Source organism: Nomascus leucogenys, unplaced genomic scaffold, assembly GCF_006542625.1.
Source record: "Nomascus leucogenys isolate Asia unplaced genomic scaffold, Asia_NLE_v1 Super-Scaffold_258, whole genome shotgun sequence".
Lineage (NCBI taxonomy): Eukaryota > Metazoa > Chordata > Mammalia > Primates > Hylobatidae > Nomascus > Nomascus leucogenys.
In genome coordinates, this window is record NW_022095769.1 from 2,758,262 (window position 1) to 2,772,683 (window position 14,422).

Sequence of the window (14,422 nt, forward strand, 5' to 3'; positions counted from 1 at the left end):
TTTCACCATGTTGGCCAGGCTGGTCTCGAACTCCTGACTTCAGGTGATCTGCCTGCCTTGGCCTCCCAAAGGGCTGGGATTACAGGTGTGAGCCACTGTGCGCTTAAAGACTCCCCTGATGCCTCAGCAAAGACGCCAGTGTCTGACAGAACTGCTTAAATTTCTATGATGTGCTTATTTTGAAGTCTTGATGGCCTGGATCCTTGGGACAGCAGAGATTTGCGTTTGGTCACGGCAGACCATCAAGACTCATGGCTCTGCTCCTCTCTATGATCTCCCTCCACTGACCCCAGTCCTGGGGCATAGTCACACGTACAAGTTATGCCCTTGTGGATCTCACCAAACTCCCCTAAATGCAAGCACAATGACCTGGGCAAAGAAGAGCTGTGACTGAGGTTAATGGTCAGGGTCAGCAGGGACCAGAGGCCAAAGGGTTAGTGCCAGAAGGTAGAAGTGATTCTCCTGAGTCCTGATTTGGAAGCTGAGTTATGACTCAGGAAATTTATTGCCCCATGGTCTTTTAACAAGAAGCGATCTATCTTCCCAGGCAGAACTTCCATTACTGGTGACAGGTGCCTGGAGCCAGCTTATTAAAAACCATCATTTCAACCCCCAAAGCGAAGGCCCCACAGTGTGATGGAATAGAATGCTAATTTCTAGCTCCATATCATAATCTAGGACATGGGGAGAGTATTACGAGGCATTTTAAAATTCAAGAGGAAGGGCACTCAGTGCTATTTCTGCACTCTGGGAGCAGGGAGCATTAGGATCTTTATTTCACAGGTCACACTCCCCTACTCTAGCAGGTTAATGCAACTCACCGGCTCTTACCTGCTGCCGTGGGCTGGCCCTGCCCTGGCCCAAGATAGAACTTGCCTCATTGCTCAGCAGCTGTGGCAGAATAGAATGAGAGCTGGACTTTGAGCCAATGGGTTGGATTCAAGTCCTGCTGTAGTCTAGGGAAAAAGTCCTCTTACACTGGTATGAAACTTTTTCATTTTCCAAGTACCTGTGTTCTTCACATCTTTTATCTCATGTATGGTGAGGTACAGGCAAAGGGAAAGAATGTCCATTTTACAGAAAGGGTAAATGGATATCTTGGAGCCAGTTCCTTGTTATTGGAGGTAAGAGGAGCCTCCCCTCACTGGCTTTTTTTTTTTTTTTTTTGAGACAGAGTCTTGCTCTGTCGCCCAGGCTGAAGTGAAGTGGCATGATTTCAGCTCTCCAAAACCTCTGACTCTGGGGTTCAAGCGATTCTCCTGCCTCAGCCTCCTGAGTAGCTGGGATTACAGGTGCCCACCACCACACCTGGCTAACTTTTGTATTTTTAGTAGAGACAGGGTTTCACCATGTTGGCCAGGCTTGTCTCGAACTCCTGACCTCAGGTGATCCACCCGTATTGGCCTCCCAAAGTGCTAGGATTACAGGCGTGAGCCACTGCGCCCGGCAGGTTTTATTTTATTTTAATTTAACTTTATTTTATTTGAGATGGAGTATTGCTTGGTCACCCAGGCTGGCATACAGTGGCACAATCATCACTCAACTGCAACCTTGAACTCCCAGGCTCAAGCCATCCTCCCCCTCCACCTTTGGGGTAGCTGGGACTACAAGTGCATACCACCATGCTTGGCTAATTTTTTGTATTTTTTGTAGAGTTTCCCTATGTTGCCCAGGGTGGTCTTGAACTCCTGGGTTCAAGTGATCCACCAATCTCAGCCTTCTAAAGTGCTAGGATTACAGGCGTGAGCCACTGCACCCGGCCCCCTTATTGGCTTTTGTCTCCAAATCTTTTCTGTGCAGCTTTGAGAGCAGCTCTGAGAAATTTGGATGGACGGGAGAGGAGGCGTGGGAGAGACTGTTCCTGGAGCTCTCTCAGGGATGAGCCAGTTTTTCTGCCTCCATAGAGCTTCTCTACCCGTGTGATCTTCCAGGGGACCTTCCTGGCTGAATTATTCAAACTGTCAGTGAACTTTCTGTGTCACACAGGGCTGGCTGTGCTTAGGCACAGTGAAAGGGAGATCTAAGCAAATGATATGAATGGTCAGGTCAAGAATTGGCCACACAATTGAACGAAGTACATTTTTAGCATGTTGGCAGATATCCCATCGAAAATGCTTGGCATGGAAGCATGGGAATTGAGGAAACTGGTTACTTAGGCATGACAATGGCAGAGATCCCCCGGTGAAGTTGAAGGATAATTTACAGCTGCATCAGAGCAAAATATCTATGATTTTATGAGTTTTGGTTTCTATCTTAATGATCTGCATGCATTTGACATGGTTGCCATGGAATATCAGATGTTTCACAATGTATGTAGATGATTTCATGTTCTTTGACAATTTATAGCAGTTAAATAAAACTGCCCTAAAAAGTTTTGTCCCTCTGGGAATTTGGGGAGCGCATGCTATGTTCCTCTTCCTGTCCCTCCTTACCCTGGCGGTCTACCTGATTATTTTCTTCTGCCTCTTCTCCCCTTTTTATAAAATATTTTAATAAAATATTTGGACAAGCAACACAAACTCATCTAAATTTCCAGTTGTTTTAATACCTCAGTAACCTGTAGGAAAATAGTGCCTGTGTGTCTAATTGAATTTTTCATCTAGCTGTTTGGTGCCATGTGGTCTGAGGCTTGGGAGAGCTGAAAACTTGGTTGTCAGGGACACTTGTGGAGTATGTGTACAGGTGACAAAACCAGTGTTGGGCTGGGCACGGTGGCTCATGCCTGTAATCCCAGCACTTTGGGAGGCAGAGGCAGGTGGATCACCTGAGCTCAGGAGTTGGCCATCAGCGTGGTCAACATGGTGGAACCCTGTCTGTACTGAAAATACAAAAATTAGCTGGGCTTGGTGGCACACACCTGTAATCCCAGTTACTCAGAAAGCTGAGGCAGGAGAATCACTTGAACTTGGGAGGTGGAAGTTGCAGTGTGCCTAAATCGCACCACTGCACTCCAGTCTGGGTGACAGAGTGAGATGTTGTCTCAAAAAAAAAAAAAAAAAAAAGAAAAAAAGGTAAAAAATAAAAACAAAAAAATAAAACCAGTGTTCCTTCATTCCCAGCTTGGCCCAAGGTGGGGCTCACTCCCCCTTAGAGGTGGAACTGCTTTCTGGGCTTTGGACCTAAGAATCAGTTGTCTCCCTTCCTAATGCCCTTTCTCTGAAGAGTAAGCTGTGGCTCTAAAACAAAGGATTCCCCATTCACGTGTAAAGCTACAAGGGATTCCCCAGAGGAGTGGCTCCTTCAACCCAGGTGTGAGTAACCAGAGACTGTTGTTTCGTTTCAGAGATGATTTAGATGATAGATGTGAGACCTTTCTCAATAAAAACATTTTATTTGCCCCCCAGAAGGTTTCCTTGGAAGGATCTCAATATGCCCCATATACTACTTTTACTCTGAATGTTTCCATGGCCCAGAATCATATCTGGCACAGCTGTTAGGTATAAGTATGACTCTGGGCTGAGAGGTCTTCCTCCAACTTGGAAGGGCTTTTCCAGTGGCTGGGCTGAGGGTGCCGTCTCTGCCACCTCGGTTCATTAAAGAGGCAGATGGGCCGGGCGCAGTGGCTCATGCCTATAATCCCAGCACTTTGGGAGGCCAAGGCAGGTGGATCACCTCAGGTCCAGAGTTCGAGACCAGCCTGACCAACATGGAGAAACCCCATCTCTACTAAAAATACAAAATTAGCCGGGGGTGGTGGTGCATGCCTATAATCCTGGCTACTCGGGAGGCTGAGGCAGGAGAATTGCTTGAACCTGGGAGGCAGAGGTTGCAGTGAGCTGAGATCATGCCACCGCACTCCAGCCTGGGTGACACAGCAAAACTCCTTCTCAATAAAACAAAAAACAAAACAAAACAAAAAACCCACAACAAAACAAAAAAAATGAGGCAGATGAGGCTCACTCTGTAGTTTCTACCATACCTCAGTCTATATCCTCAGCTCCCTAAAAGCAGAAAACTGCAGCACTGCAGGAGAATCTGGTCAGAAAGGCAAGTGGGAATGAAGCATTTCCTCCACTTGGCTTGAACCCCTCAAAGGGAGAACAGGGCCCAGTGATGATACATCATCAATTCCCAATTACCTGAAATAAAATGTTCTGCCCTGGACTTCTCTTGGCTTGGCTAATCTTTTTCCTTTTCTTTTCTTTACTTTCTTTCTTTTTTTTTTTAAGAGATGGGGGTCTCACTATGTTGCCCAGGCTAGACTTAAACTCCTGCACTCAAGCAATCCTCCTGCCTCAGCCTCTTGAGTAGCTGGGACTACAAGTGTGTACTATTGCACCCAGCCTTGGCCAGTCTTGATCCACACTGTTGACATCATGACTTTATCCTCTGGATCTGACTCTTCTGTTGTCCTCAGCCCTGCTGTGATTGACTTCTTCTAACTGCAGGGAGCTAGAAGTCAGAGAAATATGTGATCCTCCTTTCTCTGCCATGATGTTCCAAAGAGGCACTGGGGTAAGACTGAGAGTTGTGGAACTCAGCAGACCCTCTTCAGTCAGCCTTCATGGTATGTCTGGTAAACTGACTTCAGGATAAAAGGTATGGCACAAACGCCTAGCTGTTCATAGGTGCTGGACAAATGTTGGTCAAATGAATAAATAAATGAGGAGTGAATAAATCAATATATTCCAAGGATGCCACCATATAGTTACAGAGTTACTACCCACTGAAATTGCATTGCTAAGTGAAGCTATAAATCATTTTTATAATAAAGTAAAAGTTTATCTGACGTGTAGTTGTCTTTCATTGGTAACCAAGAGATAAGATTTATAGCATTTCATGAAATGCCTGTCCTACCACCCGCACCTTCTCTCCTTGGTCCTATGTGTCATTTCTTTATCCCAAACACTTCACTGTTCCCTTCTCCAAAGCCTTCAGTATAAGGCCTGAGCTCTGCATCATGGCCCCCAGGGCCATATAAGATCAAATTCCTATCTGTCTTTTCAGGCTTAACACCTCACACTGTGCAGTCCTTCATTGTGAGGTCTTCATGATGTTGCCTCATTTAATCCTTCTAATAATGCGGGAGATAATTTTTATCCCGTTTCACAGATGAAGAACTGACTAGCTAGTAGGAGGTAGAACCAGTACTTAAATCCAGGTGGTTGACCCCAGTTCTCTAAGTTTCCCACTGCACACACTGCCCCTCCAGCTGTGTCCTTTCCCAACCCCCTGGGCTTCTGCCCTTCACTTCCTTGTATGTGCCAGAACTTTCACACCTTGAGATCTCTGACCACATGAAACCCTTCACTTCCCCAGCTCTGTGTGTGCAGAATCCCATCCATTCTGCGAAGTTCAGCTCAGACACCATCCCCACCATGAGTCCTCAAGGTTGGATTTAATCTCCTCCCTCTTCTGTGCTCTCACTGTTCCTTGATTTTACTTATTTTGTTTATTATTTTTTTGAGACAGGGTCTCGCTCTGTCACCCCAGACTGGAATGCAGTGGCACAAACCATGACTCACTGTAGCCTCAACATCCTGAGCTCAAGCAAACCTCCTACCTCAGCCTCCCATGTAGCTGGAACTACAGGCACACACCACCACACCATGCCCAGCTAATTTTTTATTTTTTGTAGAGTCAGGGTCTCACTATGTTGCCCAGGCTGGTCTCGAACTCCTGGACACAAGCGATCCTCCTGCCTCGGCCTCCCAAAGTGCTGGGATTACAGGGATGAGCCACTATGCCTGGCCGACTTTACTTATTTAAAGGCATTCAGCCCTCTATCGCATGGCTGAATGTAGATGAGCCTGTTGGGCTTTGTCACTAGACGGTCTTCAGATCCTTGAATACGGGGATTGTGACTGTGTCTTGTTCACCTGTGTATGTTCCACAGTGCCCAGCAGGCACATAGCACATGGTAATCACTCCATAAACACCCGTTAATAAAATCATGTTTTTATTATCAAGTGAAAAAAAGTGCAGAATGGGATTATGGTAGTCTACCTTTTGTGTAGTAAGGGGGAAAATGGGAATATATTATCACAATAATTTTCATTTGCATAAAGACACTCTGGAAGGACATAGAAGAAACTAATCACACTGGTTTCCCCTAAGCACAACGGTGAGACCAGGAGAGGTGGAGACAGTGTGAGAGAAAGATCTTTTTACTTTATACATTTTTATAGTTTCTTAAAAGCATGTGAATGTAGTTATTTTAAAAATAAAAAAGATAGCTGAAGTGGTTTAGACATGAGGGCTATTTTTGATGCTGTCCCTGCACTTGTGACATGGCAATATCCACCAACTGTCATTAGCCTATCAACTTTATGGCAGGTGGCAAGGCTGCCCTGCATAAGGTGATAAAACTCTGCTTGATATATGGAAGGCCAGGCAGGGGATGGGAAGAGAGGGAGGGAGAGAAACAGAAGGGAAAGGGCGGGGTGAGAGAACAGAGTGAAATACGGGGAGAAATAAAGAGAAGCGAGAGACTGGAAAAAAGATGGAGACAAGAGAGGGAAAAAGGAGAAAATCAGATTTAAGAAGATCGAAAAAAGAAGACAGAATGAGAGAGAAAGCATGTGCCTGGGAAAGGCTTGGAGGGAAACTCCAAAATCAGGTCACTTCCAAAAAAACTCACACACTGGGTGAGACCAGCCCATCCTGCCAGAGGCCTGCTGGACTGTGAGATGAGGATGAGGCTCCACACTAGGGAGCAGAGTGTCATCAAATGTATGGTCCCAGCTGCCCCGCTGGATGTGGGGCAGGCCCTCCCCAGTACCACCTCTACAGCATGAAGCAACAGAGAGAGGCAGGGTCCTCTGCGCTTCCATGGATCTTCTCAGGGCCCAATCCCAACTTACCTTCAGGAGTTGATTTCCCAAGGGCAGGTACCCTTGGCAGCCTGAATCATGTGACCTCTGGGGATAGTGTAGTCCATTAGAAACACATCTGTCCTGCTATTGGTAGTGGGGATGATTGCCAGAGGACCACCCCTGGCTTCGGGTTCCTTCCTTAACAACTCTGGGGAGGTGTGGCTGGTACAGTCTTGGCTCCAGAATCTCCCTTCTTGGGTTGTGAGGGTTTTGAAAAGGAAGAGAGAGGGCTAGGGCAGAAGTTAAAGTTGGTGGTGGGAGAACTCTGGCCTTAAGGATGGATGTCCAGTTCCAGACAAGATGAGGCTCTCTGCTCCCCACTATGGACAGTTTCCATTCGATTGGCAGAACATCTGCAAAAGAGGATTTCAACAGCATCTTGTTAAAAGGGGTTTAAAAAAAAAGTTGCATTCTGACTTTTGCCCAGGATGCCCTCCCTAACTAAAACCAGCTAGGAAGTTATCTTCTGTCACCCACCACCTGGGTGCCTGGCTTCTATCCCCTTCTTTTGCATATTTCTCTCAGTGAAAGTCCTGTCCTCAGGCTACACACTGGACTTTGGGTGGAGGGGACATTTATTTCCTAGGGATTTTGAAGCCTTTCCACTCCTCTCTTTGGAGAGGACAGAGAGAGTTGCCTGGCTGCTAATGGGAGAATGGGGACCCCAAAATCCTCTGAAAGCAAGTAGGATCGTGTGTTCCTCCATTTAAATCTTATGCAGTTTATACCTCCTTGAGCTTTTAGGAATAACAGACATGAGTCTTCTACGACCATACACTTCTCAGCCTCGTCTTTAGAGGCTTTGGTTCTTCTCTGACTATGTGTGTCCTTACTGAGGTTGACTCTGCAGATCGTCTCCACTCTAGACCACTAGGATGCTGATCAGATTCATGTTTTCTCTGATCTCTCCCTTGACCTTCAAGCTCTTATTTCCTACAGTCCTGAAACTTCCTTTTACCCTTCCTGTCCTGCCCTTGGTCTCCTCGGAGGTCTGCTGGGGAGGTGCTCTCCTGTGAGGAAGGAAGGCTTCTGAATGGTTAAGGTAACTTTACTTTAAAGATATACCCGACCTGCCTTTGCGGACTCAGCTGTCAAGGGCAGCACTGTGTCTGGATATGAGCTGTATTTGCGGAGATGTAGCATGCAGGTGAGTTGGGGAGGATGTAGGGGGCAGTGTGAGGAGGAAGCAGGAATGGAGGAGCAGGAGACTCTAGATGAACACCCTAGATTTGATTTCTATCTCTGCCCCAGGCCTCTGACCAGTTGGACCCAACATCTGGATGTAAGCTTAAAGAAAGAAATGAAAAAAGGAGCTCATAATCCAGACATTTGGTTGCATGCCAGTGAACATCTGGACACTGGAAAATATCTGGTTTGGGAACTATGATTTTCAGTTTCCTTCAAATTTTTGGAAACCTGTAGTCATATTGGATTGCCAGAAGAACTTAAACACATCTTTAACTCTTGAACATCTTAAGAGGATCATTATCTAGCTAATTCATACTTTTCAAGGCTTCACAGCAGGTAAAGGAAAAATCCACAGTCCAAGAGATTCAGATCACTGAGTGTGGTTGGGGAAGACATGATCTCTATTTACTTCAGAGGACAAAGAGAATTCTCTAGAGAGCATTCTTCCCCTTCTCTCCCCACCCCCACCACTCAGGATATGTATTGGAAGATCCTCTCCTTTGTCCACCAGGCAAATGAAATCCCAGACAGACTGGTGCTTGGATACCACGGCAGCGATGAAGACTGAGCTCGTTGACTTTAATAAGCTCTGCCTTCTTGGCCATCCAGTAACCACCTAAGGAGCTGGTCCAGGAAATGAGGCAGGATCCAGGCCACTCTGGGCTCCGTGCAGCCTTCTTTTTCCAGGAAACTGCTTGTCTTGGCTTTGGAGTGGCTTTCCCAGCCCATCTCTGACCTGACGCAGAACATAATCATTAGCTCCCTTGCCCAAATCTTCGGTTCTGCTGTAACAGCGTGATTCTTCTCCTCCTCTGGCAGGAGGCCAGGGTGGGATAGAGATGACCTTGTTCAAATGGTCTTGGGAAGTTTGGGCCCAGCCGGAAGATGCTGAGAAGGTCCGACTCTGATGGGCAACATCTTCCTAAATGCCAGTTGAAGGGATCTGTAGATGCCTGCAGCTTCTCAGTTCCCTCTCCTACTAATTCCTCTCAGAATCCTCAGAACAACCAATGACAATTGTTATCATTTTTCTCATTTTGCAGGCAAAGAGACTGGGGCTCAGAGAAGTCACACACAATCGGCCTACAGTCACGTAGCTCTTTAGCACTGGAATTGGGGTCTGAACCCGGACTGCCTGATTTGAAGCCTTGTACTCTTCATTCTACCCTGAGGTGCACAATATTCACTGTAGAGACAGGACCAGCCTTCGTGAAGCAGGAGTCAATGGCTAAATGTGAGAGGAAAAAGAGAAGTGAGTTTGGGTAGTCACAGGAGGCTTTCATGAAGAGGTGCTACTTGGGCCTCAAAGGAAAAGCAAGATTTGGCTAGAGGAAGGGGAAGGCATTTCAGCCAGTGAGTGGTGTGAGCAAAAAATGTAGGCAGAAATGGGCATGGCCAGTTCACAGCCCAACAGGAGAGTGGGTTGCCTAACTGGTATTCTTTTTTTTAATGCTTATTTGGTATTATTGCCTAATTGGTATTCGTTTTTTAATGCTTGAGTTGTATTTGAAATGCTCCTTTTCTATAAAATCTTCTAAATATTTAACAAATAATTTGGAACTTTTGACAGCATTCTAAATATAAACTTTTAAATATTCCTTCTAAACAGCAATATTCTTTCTAAAAATGAAAATGTGTGTGAAATAGATTTTTTCCAAGCCAGAACAGATATTCCCTTGCTTGAAATGCTGTTTCTTTTTAGTTATTGGTATTCTGATTCCAAATAATAACCAGAAATGGGAGGAACTGAAAAATCCACAAATGGGCCCCATAGAAAAGAGTTAGCTTTTGGCTACACCTGGAGAGCTCCAACACCTGATTAAAACTATAACAGACACAGGTTCTTTTCTTGCCCCGTATTTCTCCTTGATCTCCCTCACTTCAACACTAGTGGAGCCAGATGCAACACAGAAAATAAAGGGGAGCTGAGTGCAGTAGTCCCAGCTACTCACGAAGCTGAGGCAAGAGGATCGCTTGAGCCCAGGAGTTGATCTAGCCTGGGCAATATAGCGAGACTCTAGCTCTAAAAATAAATAAAAAAGAAAAAGGGAGACAGGGGAGGAGAAAAGAGTAAGGAGGGGAAATAGTAAAGAAGCTAACCAAGACCCCCAGGACCCCCCTTTCTACCATAGATACAGATAGGCCCTGAGATAGGTCCAAGTTTGGGAGGGCAAAAAATTAGATTGGACAAGAGTTCAGAGGATTGATGTTAATATGAACAAACACACATGCACATATTTATAACTGAAAGGGATTGAAAAGGTTATGAATCTGCCTCAAATTTCATCTAGAAGAATGAGGCCACAGGCCAGATTGAAAGGGATAGTCGTGAGAAAGAATAAAATCGCTTTCTGCTTGCCCTCTTTTGAGTTTGGCTTGTTTAAAATCAGAGAGACAGAGAATTCCACTCCAGGAATACAGAGGAACTGTACTTCTCCCTATTCCTCCTCCTAAATACAGCTGAGAACTCTGGACATTGTCTATAAAACAGACATTAGAACACTAGGAAAGATACAAAGACGGCAGACAGGCTGTGGACCTGGGCTGAGGAAAACATGGTGGTACATTCTCTCAATTTTCTTACGGTATCATATATCCAAGGCTTGGAGCAGCAACCCAGAAATGCCAATGGGTTCAGACAGGAGGAGAAGAATAAGAAGGAGAAGGAGAAGGAGAAGGAGGAGCCTGAAAAAAAGCCTGTTCTCACTAGCCAAAGGACTAGGAAAGGGACAGCCCAGCAAGACAGAAAACTTTGAAGACAATAACTGTTCTGCTCCAATCAAACACTACAGAAAAAACTGTGGTCCCACCCACATCAGCAAAGGTTGAGGCAGAAGCCGAGACTTTCACGCTTTTGAAGGCAAAGCTGTAACAAGGCCCCCCAGCACCCCTACTGGGTGGTGTCAGAGGAGGCCATGTAGAGATCAGGGACTTTTATCCTTGCAGGACTGTACCCATGTCCCTGGGTCCCATCCCCACCTCCCCATTGTCAGTGGAGACTACATGGCAAAACTACTCTTCACCTGGAAGCAATGAAATGTCCTTCTCCCTTTCCACTAGAGTAGAGACCTAGTAAAGAGGCAGAAATTTCACCATTACATAGTAGTAACAAGGCTATCCCCACCATGATATCAGCAGAAACCATGTGGGGAGGCAGAACTCCCACTCCTGACCAGCAGTAATGAGAAATACCCACTCCTTGAAGTGTCAATGGAGTCCAAGTGGAGAAGCTGGACTTCTACCTCCACCTGGCAATAAAGAAGTAACAGTCCCCCACCCTTCCTCTGTAGGAGCAGTGTCAGAGAAAACCAGCTAAGACTGAAGACTTAAATAAGATCCAGAGCCTATAAGATAATATGAGATATCTAGGTATCAACTGAAAATCACTCATGATACTGAGAATCAGAAAAATCTCAAACTGATTTTAAAAAGACAATCAACAGATGCCAATACAAAGATACCAGATGTTAAAATTATCTGACAAAGATTTTAAAGCAGCCATCATAGAGATGCTTCAACAAATAATTAAGAACACATTTGAAACAAAGCAAAAAAACCAGAAAGTATTAGTAAAGAAACAGAAAATATAAAGAAGAGCTAAATGGAACATTTAAACCTGAAAAACATAATAACCAAAGTAAAAAAACCTCAGTAAATGGACTAAACAGTAGAATGGAGGGGACAGAGGAAAGAACAAGTGAACCTGAAAATAGAATAATTAAAAATCACCCAATCTGAGAAACAGAGAGAAAACAGTTTGAAGAAAATGAAAAAAGTCACAGGCACCTGTGGAACTAGATGAAAAGATCTAAAATTCATGTCATCAGAATCCTGGAAGAAATGAAAAAGAGGGCACAGCTAAAAAAAGTACTCAAAAAGTAATGGCTGGCAGGGCGCGGTGGCTCACGCTTATAATCCCAGCACTTTGGGAGGCCCAGGTGGGTGGATCATTTGAGGTCAGGAGTTTGAGACCAGCCTAGCCAACATGGTGAAACCCTGTCTCTAATAAAAATGCAAAAATTAGCCAGGCATGGTGGCAGGTGCCTGTAGTCCCAGCTGCTCAGGAGGCTGAAGCAGGAGAATCGCTTGAATCCAGGAGGCGGAGGGTGCAGTGAGCCGAGATTGCGCCATCGCACTCCAGTCTGGGTGGCAGAGCAAGGCTCCATCGCAAAAAGGAAAAAAAAAAAAAAAAGAAAAAAGTAACGGCTTAAAACTCCCCAAATTTGGCAAAAAAGAGCCCCATTAGCCTACAGATTCAATAAGCTGAGTGAATAGGATAACACATCAAAACAGGATAAACTCAAGAAATACCAAGATACATTAAAGTCAAATTTCTAAATATTAAAGGCAGGCCGGGTATGATGGCTCATGTCTGTAATCCCAGTAATTTGGGAGGCTGAGGCAAGAGGATCATTTGAGTCCCGGAGTTCAAGGCCAGTCTGGATAACAGTGAGACCCTGTTTCTACAAAATTAAAAAAAATTTTTTTTAAAAAGTAAAGGCAAAGAAAACTCTTGAAAGCAGCAAGACAGAAATGACACCTTGCCTGTAGAGAAAAATAATTCAAACAACAGCAAATTTTTTAAAAGAAACCATGGGGGTCAGAAGGAAATAGCCAATATTTTCAAGTGCTGAAAGAAAAAAAATAGTCAACCCAGAATTCTATTGCCTGTGAAATTGTATTTCAGGAATAAAGGGTAAAGGGAAATAAATTTCTCTAAAAAGAAAGAAAACAAACATCGGGAAGGGAGAAAGAACACAGTGAGCAAAGACATGAGTAAATATAAAACACTTTTCTTCTTTTTTTAAAATTATACTTTAAGTTCTGGGGTACATGTGCAGAATGTGCAGGTTTGTTACATAGGTATATACGTGCCATGGTGGTTTGCTGCACTCATCAACCCGTCATCTACATTAAGTATTTCTCCTAATGCTATCCCTCCCCCAGCTCCCCACCCCTGGTGTGTTATTGCCCCTCCCCATCCACGTATTCTCATTGTTCAAAAACACTTTTCTTCTTCTTCTTCCCCATCCCTTCCTTTCCCCTTCCCCCTCCTCCTCCTCCTCCTCCCCCTTCCTCCTCCTTCTCTTCCTCCTCCTCCTCCTCAATACAGGGTCTCACTCTGCCACCCAGACTAGACGGCAGTGGCACAATCTTGGCTCACTGCAACCTCTGTCTCCTAGGTTCAAGCTATTCTCATGCCTCAGCCTCCCAAGTAGCTGGGACCACAGGCATGCGCCACCATGCCCAGCTGTTTTTGTATTTTAGTAGAGACAGGGTTTCACTATGTTGGCCAGGATGGTCTCGATCTCCTGACCTCGTGATCTGCCCACCCCGGCCTCCCAAAGTGCTGGGACTACAGGCATGAGACACTGCACCTGGCCTCTTCTTGAGTTTTCTAAATTATTTTTGATAATTGAAGCAAAAATTACAATACAGTCTGTTGTGGTTCTAAAAATATGCAGAGGAAATATTTAAGGCAATCATATTATAAATGGAGGCTGGCAAAAGGATGTAAAGAGAAGTAATATTTCTTTTTTTTTCTTTTTGAGACAGGGTCTCAGTCTGTTGCCCATGGAGTGTAACGGCATGATAATGGCTCACTGCAGTCTCGACTTTCTAGACTTAAGTGATCCTCCCACCACAGCCTCCCGAGTAGCTGGGACTACAGGCACACCACCACACCCGGCTAATTTTTAAATTTTTTTAGAGACAAGGTCTCGCTATGTTGCCCAGGCTAGTCTTGAACTCTTAGGTCCAAAGGATCCTCCCACCTGGGCCTCCCAAAGTGCTAGAATCACAGGCGTGAGTCACCACGCCCAGCTTGGGAGGTAAGGTTTCTATATTTCACTTTAACTGGTAAAACCAGTGCACTGTATTAAGTCATGTACATACAATGTAATACCTAGATAAGTCACTTAAAAAGTTATGTGTAGGCCAGGTTTGGTGGCTTACGTCTGTAATCCCAGTACTTTGAGAAGCCAATGCGGGTGGATCATGTGAGGCCTGTAGTTAGAGCCCAGCCTGGCTAACATCTCTACTAAAAATACAAAAATTAGCCTGTCGTGGTGGTGCATGCCTGTAATCCCAGCTACTTGGGTGGCTGAGGCATTAGAGTCACTTGAACCCAGGAGGCAGAGGCTGCAGTGAACTGAGATCGTGCCATTGCACTCCAGCTTGGGTGACAGAGTGAGACCCCCCTCTCAAAAAAAAAAAAGTTACATGTAAAGAAATATCCCCAAGTACTACAGATGAATAAAAAGAAGATTCTAATGAAAATGTTGAAGTAGCCCACAGGAAGGCAGGGAAAAGAAAATAGAAAAATGAAAAGTGGGCCTGGCATGGTGGCTCCTGCCTATAATCCCACTACTTTGGGAGGCCGAGGGAGGCGGATTACTTGAGGTCAGAAGTTCAAGACC

General features: G+C 45.1%; 1 long non-coding RNA gene across 1 annotated transcript; it reads right to left on the reverse strand.

Moving 5' to 3' along the window:
- Positions 1-5,882: 5,882 nt before the first annotated feature.
- On the reverse strand, positions 5,883-8,029 carry LOC105739104. Its single transcript, XR_001114972.1, has 2 exons — positions 7,881-8,029; positions 5,883-7,168 (listed from the first exon to the last, which is right to left on the reverse strand). It is a non-coding gene; the product is annotated as an uncharacterized LOC105739104 (long non-coding RNA).
- Positions 8,030-14,422: the final 6,393 nt, after the last annotated feature.